General features: G+C 42.0%; 1 protein-coding gene and 1 long non-coding RNA gene across 4 annotated transcripts in view; both read left to right on the forward strand.

Moving 5' to 3' along the window:
- PIP4K2A (phosphatidylinositol-5-phosphate 4-kinase type 2 alpha) overlaps positions 1–26999 on the forward strand; it is a 107650-nt gene that overhangs the window by 479 nt on the left and 80172 nt on the right. The window lies entirely within an intron of this gene.
- On the forward strand, positions 5615–25653 carry LOC137852235 (uncharacterized). 2 transcript variants are annotated; one of them, XR_011093743.1, is made up of 2 exons: positions 5615–10578; positions 25269–25653. It is a non-coding gene; the product is annotated as an uncharacterized lncRNA (long non-coding RNA). The 2 variants fall into 2 exon arrangements; XR_011093744.1 differs by lacking the exon at positions 5615–10578 and adding an exon at positions 10589–25106.

The raw sequence follows: 26999 nt of genomic DNA on the forward strand, positions 1-26999 counted from the left end.
GGGTCGTGTTCCCCCCCTGCAGCGCTGCGGGGACGCGCCGCGGTGCCCCCTGCTCCTTTCCTTGGGGGTGGAGGCGATGAAAACCCCCAAAAAGCTCTGCTCTTAAAGCTGGAGCTGCTCAAGTTCACGGCTGCCTCCGGTGCGGTTCGCATCGGGGCTGGTGGCGGTGCCTGGTGTGGTGCTGGGCATTTAAAAGCAGCGAGCAGCCTGCTGAGGAGGCTGTCACATGGCCGGGCATTACGGGGCTCAGGGCGCAGCTTTGCATCTTTAAATAGCCTCCGCGGCAGGTTGCGAGCGCGGCACCCAAAGATCACCCCCAAAAATCAGCCGTCTGGGGGCTGCCAGGCCGAAAACTTCAGCTGCCGCCTCCCCCAGCGCCGCGGTGCCGCTTCCAGGTGCTGCTCGCTGCTGGTGGGCAGCCAGAGGCTTTGCATCAGGCTGCCAGCCTTGTGGCAGCAGAGCAGTCCGTGGCACGAAGCCGGTTTTCCCTTTGTTTCCCGCACATCCCAACCTGTGTCGTTTTCTTTGTGTGTGGTTTAACAGCTCGGGCACAAAGCTGGGCATCCCACGGGGGTGGGGGGGATGTGCTGGGGGCCCCTGGGTGCCAGCAAGGCAGGGGGGGAAGCGGGGTGAGGCTGAACCATCCCCTGAGGGTGGCCCTGCGAGCCGGCAGGAGCTGGTGACAGAGGGCTTCGAGCTGTCCCTAGGTCGGCTGTAAGCAGTGACACCCTGCATCACGAACCGATAAGGAACTAGATAGCTATCTGCTCAGCAAAAAACCCTCTGGTTGTGGAAGTGCGCAGCGTGCCGCTTGCCGGAATTAGGCTTACGTGCACGAGTTTCTCTTGCTCCTAGTGGCTATTTTTTTGCACAGCTCCAAGGCAGACAGTGTCAAGGAAAGCTGGTGGAGGTGGGGTGAGGCGCTCCTGGGGTCTCCCTGGGTGGGAGCAGAGACCTGGCTGTAGTTGTAGCTACACGTGCCTGTTCTGGAAATACCAGTGCTTTCAGAGGCTCTGCCCTCTCCAGTGCCGTGCCTAATAGCAAAGTAAATAGTGACAAACACAATAGTGTACATGACTCCTACCATCATGTGCTACCGGGGAGCGCGTAGCTGTGCCAAGTGGAAGAAGCAATGGAGGCGTGCTGCTTCGTGCTTGCAAAGCTAAAAACTGCAGATTGGAGTCCTGTAGTTGGGGAGGGTGGGCGCAAAGAGCACGCTCGGGAATACGATAAACTTGGAGAAGTGCAGCCGTGTGTTTGTAGAAGGCATGGCTGTGGGCTTGAGCATCTGCCGTGTGCTACAGATATTCTGGTTCCTCACCCTGCTGCAAGGTGTAATCGTGAATAATACTTCAGGCCCCATGGAAAGGAAATCCCTCTACATTTGAGTATGAAAAATAATTTGTGTCCGAATCTAAATACTTCTTAGCCAAGAACGTAGCACCAAAGCGCTGCAGGATCTTCTGTTAGGTGCTCACCCTGTTGGTTTGTAACGCCTGATGTGGCTTTGTGAAAATGAGTCTTTAGTGTGATTGGAGCAGGCCCTGTTATCACAAATGAGAATTTCTTGCAGGCAAAATGCAGAGTACCTATGTGGATTCATTAGAAACGGGAATTAAGAATACTTGTGTTTCTTAGCAAAATAAACAGAAACCCATAATAAAAGGTTAGTCTAGGAAATGAGCGTAATTCATAGGTTATGATGATGGTAATTAAATAAACTTAGAGCATATTACTCATCTGAAGAATCTGACTTAAGACTGCTTCCACTGCTGTGCGTAGCAATTAATGGGACAGTAACAGTCCCCGTGTCTCACAGCAGATTTGGGAGGAAGGATGCATCGAAGCGGTGCGTCTGAGACGCAGTTCCCGTGTTTCTGACAAAATGTGGTGCATGCTGGAAGGAAGCACTTGGTGAAGGTAAAATGTGAAAAATGGGATTCTCTGTAGGCTTCTCAACTTTGAGCGTAGGCCCATAATGCTGCTATAATGTGATAGCTGAGTTCTGAGGGATCCTTGGATTTTAAACTGAATTCATAGAGGTGATCTATATAAAAAGAAAGTGACAAGATCTGTTTTCTTAACTCTCCTGTCCTAGAAGGAAATGCGTCTCTAAGAAGGGAGGTGTAGTGCATCAGCATCACAAAGCAATGGGGCTTATAGCGAGTGCATGAATTCCTAATCAGGAAAAAACCTGCAGGGAGGTGCCTGTTACCTAAGGCTCTTAAAACAAGCAAAAGCCTCCTCCCTCCTCAAGCTGTTAGAAAATCGTTGTGGCGGTCCAGGCTGTTGTTTAGGTAGAGAGATACCAAATGCATAATCCTAATTGGGAATGCAGTCAAATTCAGTAAATTAGAAGGGCACGTGGGGGAAAATGACATGTAAGCAGTACCCAAAGATGTTAAGAAGCATGAAAATATGCTCGCATTCAGAGCAATAAATTCACTTTTTGGTGTGCTGAAGTATGCTGTTGAGTGAAACTTTCCACCACGTGAAAAGGCGAGCAGCCCTGTCCCGGTCCCGAGGTGCAATTGTGATACTGGTGGCTGCTGCAGCATCAAAGGCTAATTGCTGCTGTGCTCAGATCTTCCGGGCATCTGCATCAGTATGAATTGATCTTATCTTGGTCTTTTACGTTGTGTCAAAGATAATCTGTCAGTGCTGCTGAAACTGTTGTTTAAACTCAGCAATTAATATGACTTAGAGCTACATTTCTAACTCTTACAATTGTAAGAAAATTCCTTTTACCAGTGGCGTAGTAAATGACATCCTTATTCTCACCTTCATACTGTCACCACCGGCAGACTTCCAGCAGCCGGGGGAGGGAGCAGGAAGGTGGCACGTAAGTTTTTGTCCAATGCTTTGGGAAGTCATGCTTCCCTTCTTTCAATCTGTGCCAAAAAATGGGAGACAGGCATACATACCCTGCCTTTCCTGCAGCACACTACAGTTGTCCGGGCCCAGTCATGGTGAGTCTGCTCTCTCCCGTGTCGGCTGTCTGCTTCTGTCGGAAGCTTGTTAGGAAGGCTGGGAATTTGTAGGGGACCGGGCTTATGTCCTTTGCAATGTATTGTCCACGAATATGGAAGATCACAGAAGTGGATTTTTTTTGTAACTGTTTTTGAGGTAAGGAATTGAATGCCAGAGACCTCGCTTCTGACTGCATTTAATGGTTAAGGCAGAAGAGAATGAATGCCTAATGAAGTTCTTGAGCATAATGTTGAGTTTATAGAGGGAAAAAAAAAGCCCTCAGCCCCTAGAATCTGTAATCGCCATCTGTTTCGGGATGATTACAAGCTGATCTAAAAATTTACCAGTGCCTGACTTCACAGTGGCACTTGCTGCCTGATAAGCGAGTGAAACAATACGAATGCATGGATCAAATGCCTTTTTTTCTCCTCCAGCGTATTTACAGAGCGCATCAGAAAGCGTGTACTTCCTATGGGTGAAGAATTCAACAGGCAATAAACTCCAGAATCACCTTCGGCTGGTTACACGAGGCATTGCGAAGCCTGATGCTACTGTTGCACTCCCAGCTGTAATCTGGCTTGATCTTTTTAAGAAAAGTGGAGCAACAACACAAGGACAGTGTAATAAAAGGGGTGAAAGCTATGAACTCCTGTCTGCCAGTGCAGTGTCTTCACCCCTATAGTTAGATGTGGGGAGAAGAAAGCCAGTGGGACAAGTAAATGCAGCTTTCCCCCTTGTATATACTAAGATATACTTGATTGCATTAGGAAACCTTCTGCAATTCCACAGAAATACAGAATAATTAAAGCTTGGTCATGCCCTATAGAGTAAAAACGAATAGCTTATGTTTATCATCAGTTTCTTTTAAAAAAGAAAAAATGGCAGCACTTACTGCTAGGAGTGCATGCTCTTAAGTGACAGGACTTGGAAACTCCTGGGTCTGTATTTTTATGTACTTTTAAACGATAGTGAGACTGGTTAAACCCTGAGGATATGGAACTATAGCGTTGATTCATGGCATCAGCTGTCAGCACAGCAGACTGGTGGGAAACTGAGAAGGGCAGGGCTGCTCATCAGTTATATTGTCAGCTGTGTTGCTAGTGTTTATGTTAATGCAGAGCATCCCCACTGCACATGGGCTCCAACAGGGCTTTTTCGAAGTAAAAGGCAAGTTACTGGTTTTAGAATGATCTCCAGATTTGTAAGCGTGAGCTTGGAGAAAAGCCCTCCTTATTAATTGTTTAATGGCAATGGTGGTAGATTGCATGGGAGAAGGCTCTTTCGAAGAAGCAGGAAGCAACAACGTATTAAAAAGCATTGATTACAGCATAACAGATAATAAAGCAATTAAAAGTATTTTTGAAAGTTATCTGGGCACTCAGCCCAGATGTTTGTATATAGAAGGAAGTAGAACAGGAAAAGCTATTTACTGAAAACTTGGTTCTTTTTTGGGTGTCAAGCTCTGCGTTGCTGCAGAAATTCATTTCATAATGCTTTTGCATCTCGGTGGACAAACTCTAGGAAAAATACAAATTGCAAATGTTTACTGTGGTTGGAATAAAGGTAGCAAACGTTCTTACATGAAATAAAATCGGGAGCGATGTCTCATGTGGGTGTTCTTCTTTGAACTATTGAAAGGAAATGTACAATAGCTTCTGTTAGGGATGAGACAGGAAGAGCTATGAACAAAAATCTCACAGCAGTCTCAAAGCTACTTTCTGTTTCTTCCCCTCTACAAAATAAGGCGCTGCAAAGGCTAGGTTATTTTGCCTATAGGGTTTTGAAACTGAATTTCATTAACCGCAGCAGGGGAGGGCTGGACAATGTTCAGCGAAGCAAACAGGCAACATAAATTTGTTTCTCTGAATCAACTTTGTCATCTTATTTGAGTATCCTGCACCAGATGCCTTAAAAGAAATTCTGTAGTGGATTATTTTAAAACTCCAATGCAGACACTTATATTATGCCCATGGGCTAGAGACTGGTAGTTGTTTTTTTGAGCCCTATCCTAGAATTACAAGCTTTGTTCAGTACAACTGTCCCACCCCATTATGCCTCTCCCGGTGAATGATCCTGGTTTTTGCTCTTCTGGGAGAATGCCTCGTGATGGTCTCGCTTCCATGTGTCGTGCAGCTTCATCAGACCCTTGGAGTAAGCTGGAGCTACCTATTATTTATTGATCTTCAGTTTAATCTTGCCTAAGCACTCAATTAGAGTTGTAGGCATGTTGGCTGAAAGGTATCTTGACTTGTTGAAAGGTTAGTCTTTGTTGTTGAAGGATGACATTTTAAAGACTTGAAAGAAGTAAGCATTCGTCTTCATTTTCTTCTGAACTCTAGGTGATTGAGTGCTGTTGTGGATAACAGACTCGGTATGAATTTACTACTTTATATTTACTCCTAGGTCCCATTTCCATGTTTTCTGCTTCTTACCCTTGATGCTTGCTATTTAGGTATCTAACAACTCCTGGCTTCTCCCCTTCTTGCTGATAGTGAAACACATCTTACCTTGCAAAAGGGCTGCAACAGTCTTAAGAAAATTGCTGCCCCTCTGGGATGGTAATGACAAACCTTGGTAGCTTCTGCAGGCTGCATCCAGGTGCTGTGGCGAAATGGGCTGGGTTTGAATTGTTGGGATGGTAACCTCGGGTATGTGGCTCGCTATGGGAACATCTGTTCTATGATCCTCCTGTAGAGCCCGGGTTCTACAACAAGTTAATTAGTTTTGTGCTGAGATAGCTCGATAGCGATGTTGTGAAAATTGTTTGAAGTAGCTGAATGCTGCAGTGATGGATCTCACGAACTGAAAAGAAAACATTAGCTTTATCTTCAAAGAACAGGTCTGAATCGCTTGCAGTACAAATACATACGGCCATGCACCTTTTAGAGTACTTATTTTCATCAGACTTGGTGAACTACCACCTCGTGTACTGAGACAAGGTAATTAGACTAATCCAGCTCTTTTGAGTGCATTTTAAGTTCCCAAGGCAACCTTAATATCGTGAATGTGGCTGTGAGTATATGCGTGGTCCTTTTGGATTCTAAGAAAAAAAAAAAAGGAAAAGAAGCAAATTTCCCTCTGTGGCATTATTAGAAAGCCTATGGAGCTGCTCGGTGAGGCTAGGATTGCAGAACCACCTAGCTGCCACCTGTGCTAACTGGTTTAATCCCTCACTTTTCCCAGTGACCCTCTGGTGTCCCAGTTATGTGCTGTACCACCTCTTGCAGGTCTGCTGTTCTGTGTTTGCATCTTATTGAGTCTTTGCCATTCCAGTCTTTCTGGTTAACAAGCTCAGCTGTATCTCCTTTTCCTGATCAGTAATTACCCAGCCCCAAACTAATAATCCAGCAGAACTAATATGCTCTGAATTTTTGGATGGACCGCAGCTTGCTGGAGTTCATCATCCAGGATCGCAGATGGCTGTGCCAGCACAAAAAATGGGGAAAAGCAGAGATGGTGGGGAAAAACACCTTTGCAAGGAAGTGCCAATTTGTACTAGCATAAGGTTAGTCACACCACAACATCTGTAACACTTGAGCCGGCCAAAGTGAGGGCTGTTGGGCTTGTTTCCTCTCCTTTTCTGGTACTAAACTGATCCAGTGGTGACTTCTTCTGGGGAGATGCAAAATTTAGGGGAAGGAAGAGGCTGGCATGATGTGCTACAAGGTACATTTTTATGGCTGCGTAGGACAGTTAGAGGGACTGTGTTAGCTCTGGTTTGTGCTCTTCAGCTGATGAGGGGTTTCGTGTCGGCAGTTTGATTTCACATGTGGAGTTGAACTGTTGCCCCTTGTAAAAATAAAAAATAAAAAAAAATGAGAGCTCTTAGAGCGGAGGCCTTTCCAATTATTTTAACCTTTTGAAATAGACACGTATTTTGTACGAGGCACAGCTGCCTGCTATACCTGCCAGTTTCCTGTCATCTCTTCCACAATGGCCTTGAGGAAGATGCTAAAACATTTAACTTCTTAGTTTGCATTTCTGGGTAGAAGATGAACGCCTTCAGAACAGTTGCAGTGGCTTTGTAGGGGCTGCACCTTTTGAAGTTTTTCTTAAAAGTAAGCGACAGCCTTTGGAAGACCACCTAAATGATGTTTCTTGAGTCCTGCCTTAAAGGTTCTGCTGTAGAATACCAAGCCTGTGGTTATAGCAGTCAGTGACTTTTTCTGGAGGGGAGAGAGGAAAATATCCAACTTGGTTAGCATGAGACCAGTCAGAAGAAAACAGCTTAATAAGAATTTTATTATACCGAGCTGAAACCGAGCAATATCTGATTAGCTTGGTGCCAAGCCTCACTAATTCTGTTACCAAACTAGCAATTATGCTGTGGTGCCCTTCGTCTGTGGGAGGCATGTCCTGGTGCGAGGTAGGCTCAAAGCTGTTCTGCAGAGTTGAGTTCTTGCTTTGATCGTGTTGCCCAGCACATTGTAGATCCCTGCTAGATCATTTAGGTACCCAAACGTTGTTTAGCTACTGGCTGTGTTTCTTGTTTGCTCTGCATACTGTTTTTCTCTCCCAGTGCTGCAAGCTGTCTGTGGTTAGAGGGGATTTATTGGTATTCTGCTGTAGCATGGCCCTGCTCATGGGTTGGGTCCTGGGGAATGATGACAGAAAACTTCCTAGAGGAGCTCAGACTGTTCATTAGGTATGCAACTGTCAGGGCACTTCATAGTGTGCAAATCGGATGTAGTATAGTTGCATGTAGCTGAGCAAAAATCAGTAGATTTGCATAACAAAAGCAGGGTTGCTAAATTATAAGCTTCTTGCTTCAGTCTTTTAACTTTCTGTATTTTGGGCTAAATCTTCAGCCAGTTCTGAAAGACGAAATCATAAAATAACAAAAACTGAGAGGGCAATTGGATGAAGAATCGGACTTTTTTTTTCTTTTTTTTTTTAAGACTTTGAAGTTGTGATCCTAATAAATCCTTTTTTGTAAAAGCCTAATGGTGAGCAAGGCTACTTCTTGGCTTCTGTATAATTTTGAGAACAGCAGAACAAACGCTTGCATTCAGGCTATTGGTTCTGAAACTTATGACTCATTAATAAATATCCCCTTTTTCGTGAAGTATTGTGTGATTTTCCTTCTGCAAATGATATATATATTAAAAAAAAAAAAAATCACTCAGATCCTGTCCAGGTAAATTCCTTTTCTGGAGTTTCTGCTTGTCATTTGCTGTTCTGTTTCTAGGGGTTTTCTGTGCCTTTCCTGATTGTGAAAGCAAATCCTGTCATCTGTTCCAGACTTGCTTAAGAAGCCTATATAAAGATGTACAACTTCAGTTTTTAAGATGGTATGCAAATCAGTTCTCAATGTGTAAGATGTATAGACTGTCTGCTACAAGAAGTGACAGCATTTAAAAGCTTGCACTTGAAATTAAATTTTTACGGTAAGGCTTCTAAGAGGAAGTCCTTATTAAACCTATTCTCAGTTGGCTATTCAAAAGACTTGGTCGTATTTCTGGGAAAGATAGCGGCCAAAAACACGCTGACTTCACTGGAAAAGCCCATACGTGGCCTCCTCCTCCTCCTCAGCCACCACAGACTTCCCATGGAGGCCGAAGAGATGACTCACGGGGCCGAGGGGCAGCAGCTGGTGGCTCCTGTGGATGGGGCCTTGCTGCTCCTGATGCTCGCTTATTTTTCCCCCTCTGGTGATGGTAAGGCTGGGGGAGAGCTGAAGAGATTCTCTGGCCTAGCTGTGCTTTCTGGGCCTGAGCAGAATGATCGTATCGGTGAGTTTTTGGTCTGACTCATGCTGCACTTGCTATCCGCGATAAGCAAGCCTGCCTGCTGCTCTTGCACAGTGGATGGGACTGAATTAACAAAAAAAAAGCTTTCTGGATATTACTGCTCGTCTTCTATAAACTGGGGGGAAAATAATTTCCAGGAACAAAATCTTGGTCTGTTAACACACACACACAAAGCCTCGTGACCCCTGTTCTCAGAAGCCTTTGCCCATTGCTATAGGTGCCTGAGTTCCTGATGTAGCAGTTTCCCCAGCTGTTATTTTGGTCTTCAGCTGATTCAACAATGCTGCTTTCTCTTTCCTACCTACAGCTGCAGGCAGTTGTAGCTGGTTATTTCACTGGAATGAGCTATGCCCTCAGGCTGTGTTGGCTTGGGGATGTTAATAGGGTTCAGATGTCTCTTGGCTAGCAGTCCTGCACTCTTCCCTCTTCAGTGCTCCACTGCTGCATGTCAAAGCAAAACAGTATCAAACCCTTGAATCTTGGAGTGCTCTATGCCTTTTTCCTGATTGGAATCGGAAGGATTTTTTTTCCTTTTCTGTCACTTGCTAGGATGTTTTTTTGCCCCCCAGGTACAGCAGTCACCTGTGTTTAGTAGATTTGGTGGATTTGCAGATCAAATTATTTGAAAAGAGTTAACTTGGGAGACTAATCTAATTTGTTTCTGACATGGCAAGCACAAAAATACCAACATAGACTATTTAAAGGAAGGATATAGATTTGGTTGCATATTTTTCAAGATGAAAGTTGTATAACTACTCACCTGGACAAGTTTTTCACTGCAACAACTTCCCTGTTGCTGAAAATCAATTCAAATGCTGATGCTAGTTGGTCACTCGGAAGAAATTTAATACTACACCTTCGGGTAGGTGGAATAAGTAACAGGACTGAGTTAGTAAAACATCAAGCTACACGTTCTCCATTATTTACCATTACCTGCCTAGCTGACAAGTTTGTCTGAGCTCAAAATTGGCTTGTCAGATTCCTGTCAGCTGTTTGGTCTTCTCCTTTATTTGATAGACTAAGGAATTGAACCCTAACTTAATTTATTTTATGTCCATTTCTCCCATTTCTCAAAGTATGTTGAAGTCTTGGCAGCTTCATTTTCCAAGTACTTTGAAGAAAGCTTTAAGAGTTTCGCATGTGCTATTGTAAAGATCCCTCAAGAACCTTGCCGTCCCAAGAACAGCACTGGTAATCAGGCAAAGTGTATAAGGAAATCACATCTAGGATCTAATCTTAACAAGTGAAGAGGGAAAATGTGCTGTTAGAAATGGAAGTCTTGTTTGACTCTTATGAAAAAAGTCATTTAAACTGTTAAAGTGCTCTGGGCCTGTAAACTTAGGGAAAGGGGAAAAACCTTACTGTAACTCTGCAATTTACTTGTCCAAAAAGCCTGTTTCTGGACTTGCAGAAAGTCCGTTCAGGTATTCCATAAATAACAACATGAATTTTTGAGGGTTAGGCAGAGATCCTACAAAAGATGGACTTGATGATAAAGATACTGCCACAGCTGCCTTCTCCCACAGCTTTCTATCCTGCATTTTATTTGTGTTGGGATTGACACGCTCATTAGAGGCTGATCAGTCCATAATACCCACACCCCAAGCATGCAAGTCTCCTGACACAAACATCCTCCACTATTTCTCTGCTAACTCACGTATTTATGAAATGCTGATGAAAACTTTCTCATTTTTATAATCCCATTTCACTGAACAGAAAAAGTTTGCCTCAGAATGAAGCTTGATCTTGTATCTCACTTTCCAGGCACTGCAGCGAATATCCAGAGCTTTGTGCTGTGCTTCTGGTGCACCCCATTTTTCTTACCAGGCTCAAATGTGGGCTGATGGCATATGCCCAGGTAGTCATTTTTTTTCCCTCTCCTTGTGTGCTTGATGTGCCAAATGTTTTATTTAAAGTTCTACAGGCTGTAACCATATAGGTTAGTTATATATAGGCTGTAACCTTATATACTTAGTTGATGAAAATGATCTCTTGCTTGCTGAAATGCCTTCAGTTCGGGAAGGCTAAACCTGCCCTAGAGCTGTTGATGCAGTTGTGCCATAGTTTGTTGGAACGATTTGTGCCAAACTTCTTGATCAGGCTTCTGTGAGAGAAGTGTTTTTAAAACTACTGCCAGTATTGGCCAAGTTTTTGGATATATACAGCAGCCTAGAGCTCAGGGTAGGGTGGAGAGGAGCATAAAGTCTCACCTCTCATGTTGGACATGGTTTGGGAGCTGTCACTGCAGTGGCTCTTCACAACTGAGGCTTGAGAGATGTATTTATTTTTTTTACAGCAAGCCTGACAAACCAGGAACAGAAACGCTCGGCTTTTAGACTCCTTGAGCATAAAATAAACAATGTGCTGTGAGTCACAGCACTGCCACTGCATAACTGAGGGCAGCTTGCAATTTTCTTTCTTCTTTTTTAGAAACGGACTAGTCAAAAGATTGGTATTGTTGAATTTTGCTGTGCCTTCCAGGACAGAACAGCTGATTTTCTGCCTGATTAACCTACCACTTCGTGTTTCCTGAAGCCTTGATCCAGTCTATTTACATATATTTGCCCCTCTCCGAGCAGGCAGCTCTGCAGCTGTGCTGGAAAGGAAAGGTGTGTTAGATGACACTGTGCTAGATAAGCAACCAAACCCAGTGAGATCTCCCCACCTAGGCAGGTCACACTGGCTCGGGTTCAGGGCAGTGAAATCCACTCTGAAGTGTACGAGGTGATTAATTAGATGCTTTAGGTGGATGTCTCGAGTTTTTGGATTAAAGTTTGCATCAAAGCCGAGCTAAGCTAACAATACAAATTCTCCACAGCATCGTTAATCATCTTTAACTATCCAGGCTATGATTGCAGAATAGTTGCGTTGCTTTATTGGAAATATAAAATATTTCCTGTGTGAATATAAACAATTTACATAACAGTGACATTTTCCTTGTCATTTAACTCCAGCGCTGTGAAACTGAAGGCATTTAATTAATCTTGTTAACTTTGCATGGTGATTTACTAATGAACTGCTTCAATTATTTATCTTTTTTTTTCCTCCAAGGAGTGCTTAAGTTCAGGAAGCACAAAATAACCTAACCTGAAGCCAGTAAAGCTGCAGTGCAATCACTTTGCTCCAAGAGACTTCCAGCTGCTTAAAGCTGGCACTGCATCTCCCCTGCCCCTGTTGGGAAGGGGACAGGGCGTAACCTAAGGTGTGGAGGTCCTGCGTTTGGGGCCTTGTGTTTTGGGACAGTTGTGCTTCTCTAATTTCTGGTGGAGATGTGCAATAAAAGCATGGTTTCGTTGTCCTGGTGAGACAAAGTGAGAAGAAAGGGGTGGCACCAACTAAAACCCAGCGCTGTCACCTCAGCGGTGCCCCACGGAAAATTAACTTTGTGTGGGGGGAGCAGGGAGGACAAGGATGTGATGTGAGTTGCTTTAATCTAAAATAACTACCAAAATTACTTAATTCTCCTCGTGGCCTTTTTAAGCACTGGTGGTAGCAATTAGTGGGCGGGAGAACATGCTGAGAGTTGGGCTGTGTTTCTCCTTTCTGCAGAAGGTTTTTTCTTCGCTGCAAATGCCAACCAAACTAAAATGTGGAGGAAATGGAGGTGCAGTCTCTTATTTTTAAACTGGAGTACAGACAGTCCAAATCCATAGTAACTTTTTTTGGATCTTGGAAACACTTCTGTTTGTACCAGCGAGAGACACCAACACCAAGCCTAAGGCTATTGTTGAACCTAGAAGTTAATGTGTTAGACTTCATCCATCTTAGAATTTGGCATTTAATGCTTTGGGCCTTTTTTTTTTTTTTTTTTTTTTTTCAGCAAGTAGTACAGAAACCTTTGCCTGTTCTCCAGCATCTTTGTGCAGAAATTGGAAAATGCTTCTATTTTTTCGATTAGTCTTCTGATATGAGACTTCTTCCTGACATCATGTAAGGAGGTCTTCAGTACAGAAAAGGAACAGTGTACTTTCTCCATGCTTATAGGATCTCTCGTCTTCTAGTTTTGAATGTGCATTGCACTCATTTCTGTGCCTGTCCCCTTCCTGTCTGTGACTGTCTTAGTAAATCCCTCCTGTGAGGACAGTTTATGCATACGCCAAGGAGCAATTTGCCAGACCAACAAATAATTTGCATCTACGTGTGCTGTGAGAATCTGAGTGCATATGGGAGTCTTGGAGTGGGTAACTTTAACTTGTGGTTCAGCTGTGATATGTTGCTTCACTTTTACCTCCTACCAGCAGCAAGAGTTGTTGCTCTTAGCCCAATTTTTTCCAACCCTTAAATTACTGTTAGCTTGGTTGTTAACTAATTCAGCAGGAAAAAACCTTTTGGGAAGGAGGAGTTACTTTTAGGAAAACAAGTAATTATTTCTGGTGGGGTCTGGCAAGTAGCAGTGCCCAAGGCAGGGGCAGGATTGCCCCCATGGGCTGCAAGGAGTGGCTGGAGTCTGGTCTGTCCCCCTCACAAGGGGAGAAGGTGCTTGGCTCAGAGTCGTGTGTCCCTTCAGCCTTGTTTGTTGAGATTTTAACCTCACTCATATTGTACTTGAAAAATTTCATAGCGGTATTACTTTATAGTTGTCTCAAGCAAGCATGTGTAATTTACATGGGCAAAAAATGTAAGAGGACTCTGCTTGAAATGACAATTTTCTATGAAGTTGCCATGCATTACCATGTGCTTCATGAGAGGTAACTAGCTTACTGAAAGCTTTCTCGATTGCTGTCCAACACAACATTTTAAGAGGTATTTTTGAGACTCTCTTAAATCTCTTCTCTCTGCCACTCCAACAGAAGACATGCTTCAAATTCAAGAGACTTCTCTCCCGAGAGAGCTGTTTGTAGCTAGCCTTTTCTTAGGCAGTCTTTGTACTAAACTACATCCAGTCAGTACAAGTCACATCCGATCAGCAGCACTACCTGTGGTATAAGGTAAAGGGATGAATGATTCCGGTCAAGCCCTTCCCAGCTGCATCTGGTTTTAATAACAGGAGGCCCAGTGCCTCCTGCTTAGTTTATGCTGGCTCTAGTATTTGTCTGATCATCCAGTAAATCAATTCAGCTTGCTAAAAGACCAGAAACTAATCTGGCAAAAAGTCTGGGTTTGCCTTTTTTTTTTTTCCTTCTCACTTTTCCTGGGATCATAGATGGGACCAGCTTGCCTTCTTATGAAATGGGGTTAGTGGAGAGGGGGGCAGGGGAAGTGAGGCTGCTCCCACTTGCCAAGTGGCAAGCTGTGTAATTCAGCTCAGCCATGAAGCAAAAGGCTGCAAAACCACAGCCTAAGCTGATCTAACTGCTGGCTGCTGCTCAGGTCAGTCTCCGCTAACCGAGCTCAACAAAAGGCATGTCAAATGCCAGGGGGTAGGAGTGCTGGATCCAGCGCTCATGCTGGCTTAGACGGCCGTGGAGCTACAGTCAGAGCAGTGGATGAACAAAATGAACTCTGTAGCACTGTGCTGTATGGTAAAGTCTTCTGAGTTTGTTGTTCTGATGATGATGAATTGGTCTGACGATGAGCATTTTCAATTTCTTACTCTCTTAGGCTTCCATACGTCAGATCTGATACTTGGCAATACTTAAGGTGCTAGTGTGCTTTCAACACCAGATTTCAGGCTGTGCATGAGTTATGATGCATCTGCTTTGTGCAAGTGTTCTAGCTCTTCCTTTTTTAGTGACAGCAAGCCCTACTTTGGGCCTGAGGAATCTTCAGAGCTGAAGTAACTCTGAATAAGTCTTGTGCATTGAATACTTCTAAACTATTCAGGACCAGGGTGCTGGTTTTTGTTGTTGTTGTTGTTTTGTTTTGTTTGTTTGTTTCTGCTAACTTTTCTACTGTTCTTATAAGAGCTATATGAATCATGACTGTCTAACTTTATAATATTTTGTATCCTGGATATTCTCTGATATCTTAAATAATACTGTTGTCTGAAGGTATCCAGAAAGAATTGTGACTGCATGCATATGCAGATATTCTTAGGAGGTGTAATACTCCCCAGTATTCTTGGGACATGGACAAGCTACCTCAGCTCATTTTGATGATATATTGTAAAGACTTTATCATTGTGATTGCTTTCCATGCTTCCTACCCCTTTCAGCATTTTCCACACAATGCTATTGTAAGAGCTATCTGCTGCTGCACACCCTGACTGTGCTTAGCAGTGAACCTGAGTGAGGTTTTTGAACCAGGAATTTTGATGCTTGGCTCCAACATACTTATAGAAAGCACTGGCCAATACCTGAACTTTAGTTTTGTTTCTGTAGATCATGTTTCATACATGGATTCAAATCTTGGTGCTAGCTATGGTTTGCTCATGTAAGCTGTCACTAGTTCCTTGCTTTCCTATGGCTGAAGAAACTTGAAGTGTAATGGTTAGTAACTGCTTTGCTAAATGAACCAAACATATCTGAAATCTAGGTGACACCAAGTATGTCTGGTTGTGTTGGTAAAGTGCAAATGTAACATTGGTAGTGAGGTAGCTACTTTTTATATGTGTGACAAAAAAACCTGTAAATACCTTACCAAAAGTGGAGAATAGTGTATTCAAATACAACCTTGTAATTTCAGCAGACTTAAAATGTAATCAGCTGTCTTGGCAGATGGCCAAGGACACAGAAGGCTCCTGGAAGACTTCCAGGTGCTAATAGTGTATTTTGATTAAATTTAACTATGGACACTGAGTCTGGGTCTTCATATTTCTGTATGTGTTAAAATGAATGTTCTAAATATTAGTATTTCATTTAAAAATCTGTTTTAATACTCAAAAGATCAGGTATCTGGTATCCTCATGACATAGTTCTTCCCTATGTCAAGCACAATAAGGGCTGAAACATCAGTGTTACGTGAGTATGTAGTCCACTGCGTTACATTTCCTAGGGTTCCATACACACACACACACAAAAAAAAAACAACTAGGCATTTCAAAAGCTTTACAATATTTGTCAGCAGCCTTAGATCCTCCCAAGAAACATTGCTGCATTTGTTCTGAAGTCTGTTTTATTGCTGGTGTAATGAGCTATTAAACAAAAAAATCCACCGTAGCAGAATTGTGGTGTGGTGGATGGGGCCTTTGACAAGGCTTCAGGCTTGTAGGTTGGCCCCAGGCCTGCTGGATCAGTTATCTGCCTGTCCATTTTTCTATTGGTGAAAAGGTTGCAAATCACAGAATCATTTAGGTTGGAAAAGACCTCCAAGATCATCAAGTCCAACCATTAACCTAGCACTGCCAGGTCTACCACAAAGCCATGTCCCTAAGCACCACATTACACATCTGAATACCTCCGGGGATGGTGACTCAACCACTGCACAGTGTGCTCCAATGCTGCACAACCCCTTCAGTGAAGAAATCTTTGCTAATATCCAAACTGAACCTCTCATTGAGGCCATTTCTTCCTGTATCTATTCTTGCTTGGGAGAAGAGACCTGCTGCAGCCTCCTTTATGGTAACTGTAAAGTACAAGGAGGTCTCCCCTGAGCCTCCTCTTCTCCAGACCAAACACCCCCAGCTCCCTCAGCCGCTCCTCACAGGACTTGTGCTCCAAGCCCCTCACCAGCTTCGTAGCCCTTCTCTGGACACGCTTCAGGGCCTTGATGTCCTTCTTGTAGTGAGGGGCCCAAAGCTGAACACAGTACTCAAGGTGTGGCCCCACTCTGCTGAGTACAGAGCAACAATCACTTCCCTGGTCCAAAGCAATGGAATGACAGGGCAAGCCTTCATGCTTCTGGATGTGTCAGTGTAGAGAACACATTAAAGTGAGGTGGCAGAATGAGGTGGTTCTTTTCATTTAATTTAGAAAAATTTGAAAATTTCTCACATTTCAGACCCTGAAGAATAAATATGTAAGATTTGGTAGGCTGCTGTCAAAGATGAAGGTAGCTGTAAAAGTGCATTCCTGTTAAAATGTTCACAAATGTATCTCTCTTTGATGCTGTACCTAGCTTGGGAGAAGGGGGGAAGTAGATTACTGTAATATTTGCAGGAGTGCTGGTGTGATCATGAGAGCAGGTGACTGGATGTGGGATTAGTTCAGCTCTTCTGTGTAGAAGTGTATTAGGAGGTGCTTGCATTAAGGGATTGTCAGGTCAAGAACTCAGTCTAACTGAATTCGGGAGCAAGAAAAGTGAAATAACGCTTTCCCTGGAAAATATTCTGGACAACTGATGCAAACTGTAACTGCGTAAATGTTTACCAAGTGAATGGGTGTGCATCAGTAAACTTATCGTAAAGACAAGTATTTAAGGAGCCTTCAGATAAAGTGTCTTCAAAAGAAATAAAGGCTGCCTAACTGAATGAGTGGAGAAGTCATTTAGGTTCTTAATCCTCGCTTGGTTGTTTTTTGTTCCCAGTTACTTGAATATAATTGCATTGTCACTGCAGTTATGTCACTGTATTGTCTAGAGACGTTTCTAACATCATTGAACTGCCCTTGTCATTCCATCAGTCTTAAGTTCTGCAATAAAATTTGCAGTGTCTCAGAGCACCATTAGATATGCTACGATATCTTATTGTAGAGGTCTGATCTTTAAATCATGATTTCTTTTATTCATTAAAAAGGCCTGATTGCATTTTTCTTTTGATTCTTGCGCTGGTTAGTAAAATTAATTTTCTAGTTAGCTTGCAAATAATGTTGTAGTTGAATAGGCAGGTGTTTGTGTAGCCAGGCTTCTCAGCTCATGCTAAGCTTCACCATGTATCTGGTAAGACCGCAGCAATATTTAGCACATCTTTAAACAAGACTCCTATGTCTTTGCTCAGCATTTTTGATGTTGAAGAGATGAATCAAGGCTGTATAATGACAGGAGGCTATTGTGTGCAAAACAGCATCCTGGCTGTTAAAGAAATGGGAATGTATATTGTGCAGAGGGGTTACAAAAATTATCTGGAGGCTAAAGCTAAGGGAGGTAAAACGAGGGAGCTTCATTCTATCCATCACTGAAAAACATACTGCTAAGTGACTACATGACGCTGATGTGCTGGGCGTGATGTATATGTTCATTTCAGTATGTTTTAAAAACTAAAGAAATATTGAGTACTTGGATGCCAAGCATGCATTTTGTTTGTATGTTAAATGTGCCAAGTATTAAATATCTTATTTTAAACACTTTTTTTTTTTTGAGGGAAAACTGAAAAATCATGTTTGCTTTGAGTATTTGCAAATCTTTTGTGCACTGTGGGTAAAGCAGTGCCCTGCCTTTAAACTCTGAATATCTAAGAAACTGAAATGTGCTATCCATATATAAGTATTCTAGAAACTGATAAGGAAATTAATTGTATCGCTATTGCAAGTATAGAGCTTGCTCTGTGGCATTACATATTCATACCTGCTTTGTTTAAGAACTGATGCACAGTCTTTATTATTCAATGCACATTTTTTGGATTGAATGTAACTTCATAGTTTTCCTTCCTCCTGTAGAGGCCTCTATACAAAAAGTGACAGTAACTTGTTGCTCCAAGGTGGTTGCATGAAATACATGAAGAAATACCTGATACAGGATGGGAAGAATAGTTGTTCCTGTACATAGCTGCTGTGTAATTTTTAGAGGGGAATTTCTCCTATGTGTCAGCACAGGACCCATCTCCTTAAAACTAATGTTTCTCAGGAGTTAAAATACATGTTTTATTTTTGATAAAGTTTTTATTTTGATTAAGTGCACCACCTTTATCCACTACATTCAGTTCCTGTTGTGCACATCCAGTCATTCAGTGCAAGTATCTGACCAAACCAAAAAAGTTAGGTAACTTGCATATCCTCAGCTTAAGTTGTAAGTAAACAAGATGAGGCTGTTTTAAATTACTGATTTATGTAACTCTTTCAATCTTATCAAGTAATCTATTTTTAGTGTTCTTAGCAAAAGTTCCTGAGGTGCATGAGGGCCTCAACTGCAAAATTGTGTATAGGGAGCACTCCATATTAAAGGATCAGGTTAAAGATGAGCAGTTACTAATTCCTGTAGGAAATGCTTCAGTTCAAAATCTGTATAAATATGATCTTCAGAGTTAAATACGGCAAATGTCTGTTGGAAATGATCTTAGTCTGCTCCCCCCAGACTTCTCAAATGTTTAAGCCAGGATCCTGACTGAACTGACTTTTTTTTTTTTAATAAGACCAATTACCTGCTGTTGTACAACGCTGAGTCTTCTCTGTTTGAGGCTTGGCTAATGAATGCATGGCTGCAAAATAAAGAACAGTGCTGCCCTTTTGGGATGTGTGGCACTGATCAATGGTAAGAATGACATTAAGAGCCAGACTAATCTTGGAAGGAAAATGAGATTCTCATGGTGGCAGAGAGCTGATCTGGGTCCTGGGAACTGCAGTGTGCTGGGCACGGTGGTTAATGTAAGCAGCTCACCTAAGCTTGAGGTGTTGTGTACTGACAGCTTCTAGTGCAAGCTGTGGGTTTAGCACAAGCTCAGATGTCTGCATGCTGTGTTGCAGCCTGCGGGGCTTTTTTGTTTCCTGTGGTATTGTATATGTGTTGTTTTTTGTGTTTCTAACTAGTGTTCAGACACAGCAGTTCTCAGAAAGGGTGATGGAGGTATTTTTCATGTCTCCGTTTCAGAAGGTGGGAGAGAACGGCTCTGTTCACCTGCTTCTTCACCGCATTTCTCAGAAATCTTTAATTGTCCTTTAAAGCTCTTCTGGCTATGCAGGAACTCTTCCAGAAGGCAGAAAACAAGCAAGAGCTTGACTGCAGCGTCCCCACCCCCAAGCCACATACTTTCTATCTGTTAAACTCTGTACCAGAGGACAGATCCTCAGTGACTTTGCTCCTGTCCAGGCTCTGCTTCTGCTGGGGAGCCAGGCATTGGCAAGTGGATCTTTAATGAAAATGGGTGGCTTGATTGCTTGCCTAGGGAGCAACCGATGGGATTAACGTAGAACCTGACCTGTTCCTCTTTGTTGCACATTGCAGTGCAGCACCCTGTGCTTCTGAACTGCTAACCTACCTGTATGCTCTTCCAGGTGAATCCCTTCACTTTCCTGCAAAGTGATTCACTCCATCTCCCCTTGTCCCTAAACTCCTGTACTGCTATAGACCCAAGGCATGAAATGAAAACAGATGGTGGTGCTGCTATAGCTTATCCCACAAATGTAATGTACCAGTATGTGATAAGACATGTAGATAGCCCATCCGTAAGCAACATAAATGTGAGATAGCAGTGAGATACATGGGTAATGCTAATGATTGCAACTAATCATGTCTGTGAGCATAAATGTACTGTTTTTACATGTCATCTCATTTGAAAATGTGTTTCCCAGATTAATCTTGTTTCTGTATGAACTCTTCTGAAGCCTTCTGTACCCGGAGTTACTGGTGCAGTGTGGCTGGTGTAAAGGCACTCTGCTGAGAGTAGTTCACAAGTAGCAAGCTGCTGCTCTGCAGTTGTTTTGTGGTAGTAGTCTGGGTTTTATAACAAAATACAGTGAGCTTGTTTGTGAATGAGTTTGTGCAGTTTGTCAAAAAATCTGCATGGACTCTGTCTACAAAAGTACATCAATCTCTGAATGGATTGACTTCCAGTGAACTGCTGCACTGGCTAGATGATGAAGCTTGGGGCTGTGTGTGATTATTTTTTTTAATTAAAATATAAACTACTTATGTGGAAACTGGGTTTATTGCAGTGAGAGGAGGAGCTGGCCAACGAATAAAGTTCAGCTACCACTTAAATCGCTGCCAGATATTATTTTTTTTGAGAGAAACAGACGTAAATCTAACTTTATCAAGCCCATGCTTCTGTCTCTGGATATTTTAACCCCTTTTTTTTTAAAGGGGCTGAATCATATAATTTAAGGATCAGTGGAAGTGTCTGCTTGTGTTACAGCAGTATTGTGGACTAGTTGTGCTTACTCTAAACTTGTCATCATATAGAAAGGCTCAAATAAATGCTAGGTGAGAGTAGACTACTTTGATTTTTTTTTTATAGGAAAATTTAAGCATTTCTAATGTGTACAATCAAATACAATCCCAAAGTCTATCTCATTCAAAAAGATGCTACTAAAAAATGGAGGTGAAAAAACGCAAACCACTTTATGAAGAAAATAACTAGACAGCTCATAAGACCTAGATCTCTCAGTGTGACAAGGAGACGGATACAGGACATGAAGATTTTATCAAAGCTGACCATAACCATTCAGAAGTGAGATCTTGGTGTTATGCCACCATGCGATGGGAATCCAACAAGCAATTGTTGTGAATTACTAGAAGAGGAACAAAGAGTAAACCAGACAAGGTTGCCATGGCACTGTGTAAATCCAGCTTGCAGTGACATCCTGAATGCTACAATCCTCTCCTCGTGCCAAGAAATACAGTAGAGCTGAAAGCTCAGATGATGGCAACAGCAATGGTCAAAAACTTGGAACAGCTCTGAAGAAAAAAAACTCTTTAATAAGTCAAGACTCTTGTGTTGAAAAAGATGACTGATGAATATGTAATAAGTCTTAAAAATCAAGAGTTAAGCTGAGGATTGGGTAAGAAGCAACTTTTGACTTTTGCCATGCAAGATATGGGAGCCAGGTTCAAGTTGCAAGCAAGTTGTGGTTCTTGCAGCAAGGTGTCAAACTTGTTGCTAAAGGGTATTGTGGGTGCTAAAACTTTACGTGGGTTATAGTGGATTAATTTTTATAAAACTAACCCATTGAGTCTTGCTAAATAGAAACTACATTCTGTGCTATGTGGAAGCCAGGGAAAATTGCATGTGTGTTCACTTCTTACACTGTTCCCCAAGGTATTTATTTATAGGTGCTGTCACACAGAAGGCTGGGCTGGGTGGGCTTTCAGTTGTAAGCATCTGCTCATGTTGTGCTGTTGTTGCACTGTGACCTTGTGCTATATCTCAGACAGGGCTGCTAGGGACACCTGGGGGTCATGTCTTTGAAAGTCCAGCAGGTTAAGGTTGTTATTTTGATGGGTTTGCTTCACATTAAAAGGTGCTCACAGAAGAATTTTTATGGAATTTTCTACCTTTACATTACATATCTCAAGTTTGTCTAAAATTTATCTGTTAAATATGATGCTATTCCTATGAAGAGTTGCAAATTTGAGGTTTTAGATAATATAAGCTATCTTTAATCTTTGATCACAAATCACTATGATATACTATAGGCTTCATTGCTGTCTATGTTGCAAGAAGAGCACTGAATTTTAAACTGTCAAGGTGATGGACATCTGCTTTGTCAGTGACAAGTTATTGCTACTCCAGTTCATAATTTATGTATGTTTTCTGTATTATTTCTTAAACTTTTTTCAGCACAGTAGAAATTTAATTGAATTCTTATGATCTTGCTGTAGTGAATTTGAAACTTAAAACACTAGTACTGTGTGGGGTGTTTTTGGTTTTGTTTTTCTTGCTCTGAAGGCTTGCTGGCAAATTCTCTGAAGTTTGGTTATGTGTTTCATATTTGTTACTAAAATAGTCTAAATAAAAATGTTTCTGATCAGATGTTGCAATGTGTAGCTAACTCGAATGAGCTCACGCAGAGGGTGCTCCTCTGATATAACTTAACGTTCCCTTCATTGGTTTAACCTGGGAGACTTCAATCAATTTTATGTTAGATACTGTACAAAAGGTTCATAAGGGTTGGTAAGGGAGGCAACTGATAATCACGACCCGTGTTCAGTTCTCGCTTTACCATCTAATCTTCATGCTTTCAGTTGCCCACCTAGATAATCGAAATGCTGAACCTTACTTTCCCTTGTAAAAGAATGGGTAGAGGGAAAGCTCTGCTGAGCAGTTTATTGTAGGAAGTAAATCTTGCCCTTGTCCTCAATGCACCACCTCAGCTAAAATTAAAGATTGCTTCCTTGATTCAAGTAATAGCAGCAGCAGCTAGGTTAATAGCTTTTTTCAAACACAGGAATTTTACGGTCAAGTTTCAAGCCTTTACCTCAAGTGCTGCATCATCCAGCAGTGACTGAGTGCTTGTTTTTATGGACCACTGGCCTCCATCGGCGTCTGTGTATTTCTGGTGCTGTGTTAGTTCCCTCTCACTTCTTTTCTGAAACAGTGACTAAAATCTAGTCTTGCATGGAATAATACCACCATCATTGGCTTTGTGTTAGGAGATGGCTGAGAACGAGCTGCTATTTTAATTTTTTTTTTCCTAAAACTTTTAGCTGAGGAGATGAATAAAGTACAAAGTTATGAGACGTGACCTTTTATCAAAGTCCAAAGCTGCCGCTTGTTCCATTTGAGACTTAATGGAAAAAATGTAAGGCTGAAGAGAACTAAAGGAATTACAGCGAATGGTCAGAGATGGACACTGTGTAATCTCTTTACAGTATCTAACAAAAACAATAAAACTGCTTTGATGCTTTGCTTGGGCTTTAACAGGATCTGGGCAGAGTTACTAATCTGATTTTTGTGACATAAACATCAAAGCATTAAACGAAAATAACGATTACTTCTGAGTAATGTGTAATATGTGCAGTTAAAGGCTTCCTGGTTAGCGTGCTCATATTATTTATAGGAAAGTTTTTATTATAAAGTATTTTAATAATTAACATAGAATTTCTTATGACAGCATAAAGGTTACATGGTTTATATTCAGCATAATGTTTTCTGGTGGACTTGAGGCATCCAGATAGATTGTGACCAGATTCTGTTGCCCTCTGTGCCATAAAGCACATCTTACATGATCCGTGAGACTTAAAGTTGCCTTAAAGTTGCTCAGGTAAATTGAGCTGATGGGAAAAGATGACTTGAAAAACATTAAAGATGTACTTTCCAATAGAAAAGCTCTTAAACCTCCATACTATTTCCGTATGTGGTACCAGTAATAAATAACCTTCCATGTAAATCTAGTTGCTGTGCTTGGGAGAGGATGGAAATATACTTTGTTTCCCTGTGTGTGCTAACTTCTCTCTCTTTGTGTTTCTTAGGGCAATGAATACTTGACCTTGTTTCACTTAAAGGGGTTGTTAAACATCTGTAACACCTTTAAAAAGAAGATAGCATTTGTTGCACGGCTTAACTCAATTATTCTTGAATTAAGACTGTAATGGTCAATCTCAAAAACTGAGAGACCTGTGTATCACTGAATCTGATGGAGGAAAACCTTTCCTGGGAGATGGGGCAGCTAACTCTCATCTTCTGAGTTGCTTTTGAGGATGCATGGTGAAAACAGTGGTGGCAGGAGTTGGCTGTGCAGTAACACTGGAAGGGAAGCCAGGCTGTCTTCATCCTTGGGCGCCAGTAGGTGCAGGAGAGCAGGCTGAAACCAGTAAGCACTGATACCCCAACCTACCCTCCTACCCATATTTGTCTTTTGCTCTAATATGGAATACCTCTTACCCTTTTCTTTATTAACCTCTGATTGTTTCTTAAGTTTTAAAAGTCATCAGACAGTGGTATTTTAATAAAATGTCTTAATGTTGTTCTTAAGCTTCTCTTAAGGCTCAGAGGAATGTGTTGGGACTTTCCGCACACAGAAGTATATTTAGACTTCAAAGTTGATGTTTGTGTCATGGAAGTAATCTGCAAACTGATAGGCAGAATACCTCCGTACTGCAACATCCACTGCATGGGAGCGCACAAGTGATTTCAGGCTGGATTGTACTTAAAAGGGATCCCAGAAGTTGATTTAACTCCTTATGATAGCAGAAAACTGTCCTGTTCCTCCTTCCCCTTTGCAAGTTGCAGGGAGCAGGCTTGTGTGGGAGGGAGCAAGATCGTCCCCTTTGGGCACTCTTTGAGCTGTTATATAGGCTCCATAAAACGCAATGAGCCATGCTCTTCAAATCCACGTGGATTTTAAAGAATTTAGCACCTTCTGAAGTCTGAACTTAAACTGTTGCTAAAATTCAGAAACAGACACCCATCTTTAAAGTAAAGATAGGAACATTTCCCTGCATGTTTTGCAGCCTAAACACAGCAGCAATCACTGTAAGTGACCCCCAGAAAGAAAAACACTTATGCTTTGCTGAGACAGAAGAACAAAATCTACAAAAATAAAAATATAAGAGCTTGGTAATGCCTGGGAACTTTTAATTCTTAACATTTCTATTAACTTATAATGTTAGATAAATTTTGTCTCTAAAACTCACTTTTGCCTCCAGCCTCCTAGAAATCCAACTCTTGTGGTGGAGATGGGAAACTGCTGCTAATGGGAGTTTAGGTGTCAAAACAGTATCAGTAGAGTTTTTTCAGTAGTATTTTGAGTTGAGTGGTGAAGTGGTGAAATGATGGGTCCTTCCACAGCCCATGTATATGCTTGAATGCAAGCTACCACAAAGTTGCGAAGGCACCGTGCCCTCATCCTAATAAATGGTACGTGCTGTTTTGTTCCAGCACAGCCCTGTAAGGTAATGCAAGTGGGGTGTTTTGGGGAGCAGGAAGGGGATGGTTGCCTTATCCCCTTCTGTTGGAACTGGGAACAGCACGGTTTCAAGGTACATCAGCTCCCCTGTCCAGGGCAGACAAACCTTTGGCACTGCAGTTCTTTGCCATTTCGTTCTCTCTAGCTTTTCACTGAAATACCTATAATAAAAAGTAATTACTAAATATGCCACTAAAATGTATTTTTTTTTTATTGGAATATTTGTATTTTACAGATTCTAATGCAGCAAGCAAACTGAAGTGTGAAGAAAATAACAGCACTTAAAAAAACAGTGCTTTCCAGTGGTGTGTTCCAGCACAATGTAATGCCTACCTGTGTGAGCCAGATTGCTTAGCCCATTTTTAATGAAACATTGTACTGCCGGTAGAAAGAGTTGAACAGAAATTATATAAATAAATAAATTTACTCTTGGTTACTAACATTAACCTCTTACTGTCCCCATCACTTGGATGTTGGATACGGATGCCATTTTTATATTGAAAAGAAATGAAATGCTCATCAATTGTATTTGATTGGCTCTAGTGAACAACTGGATTAAATCAAGCAGTTTAGATTGTATACAGGGATTTAATCACAATAAAGCTCTGGTTCAGCTCCCACTGCCCTTTTCGCTGTTTTTTGTAGTTTGCTGTCTGTGTCTTGTGAGATTTTTTTCATTTCTGCTATGTAAAGTTGTCTGATGCTACTTCTGCATCTGAGAGGCTGCTGCAAGAAGTAGGTGGCTGCTGGTACATGTTCCTCAGTGATACCCGAGGAGCTCGTTTAAAGGCCAGCCTCGCAAGCTCTCAAAGAGCAGGTTCTGGGTTCCACACCTCCGACCTGACCAGAACGTGCCCGTTCCATTTTCTGGATGGATTGGGCATTCAGATAGCTCATTTCAATTTTTGGAGGTCATATGGAATGTGTTTAGGAAACGTTTATGTAGTCACACTGTTCATAGCATAGAGGTTTTAAGTATATGGAATGAGGAAACAACATTCAAAGGTCTCTTCTGCCACATGCTGCTGGTAGCCAAGCTAGGAGTTGCCCAGCAGAAGTGTTGGCTGATGTAAAAGCCAGCCAGCAGCAAGCCAGCTGCCTTCCTTTCTCCTCTTGCCCTTTACTTCTTCCTCCCTACTGTCCTTAAACAAACAAACACAACCCCATCCCCCTGCCCATGTATTTCTGAGGGGTGATTTGAAGAAACCCGAGTGATTTCTCATGAAGCTGCATAGGGGTGGGGGTTTCTCTTGCAGACATCCCTGAAAATAGAAAGTGGTAAACCTATTCATACCTACTTGTGTTGTTTTAAGGATCAAACTTAATCCTGTTGTATCCAGAAAATTACTGAATGCACAAGGCAAATGTGGCCTGAAGCTTAGATCACTGCAAAATACTAGGTTGCAAAGATAAAAGGGGCTGTCTGAAAAGTTAAATGGGCCATTTTAAGCGAGTGCTGCTTTAAAACATGGGAGAAAATCATCATCCTATTGGCTTCAGGTTCTTACTACCTACAAAGCAACCTCGACTACCTGGGTCAGTCTGAAAAATCTGAAAACGAAACATCAGTGCGAGCAACACGCGTGTTCCCAGACACATGAAAATAAGACATGGGGAAAAAATTAAAACCTCATTCACAGATTATTTTTGTTAGCTTCAGGCCTCTCTGGATTATATGCTTGGATTTCTGTCTGCAGATGTGTGGGCTAGATGTTTTTGATTTTGCTCTGATATAAAAATGGATGCTAAGAGCAATTCTGGAAATGGGGACTTTACAATAAGACTTCTTGTGAAATAGCCTGAGTTACTAACTTTAAACCAGTGTTTCTGCTTTAAAATTCAATAGTAACAGTTTTTCATACCTTGTTGGAGTAAAAAAGGATTTTATGAAGTACATGTAACAGTTGTGGGTTCTTTCCTTAGATTTCTGTAACGGTAGTAGTAGCTTATTTTGTTGTCCTGGAGG

The sequence above is a fragment of the Anas acuta genome, chromosome 2 (genome assembly GCF_963932015.1).
Source record: "Anas acuta chromosome 2, bAnaAcu1.1, whole genome shotgun sequence".
Classification (NCBI taxonomy): Eukaryota; Metazoa; Chordata; class Aves; order Anseriformes; family Anatidae; genus Anas; species Anas acuta.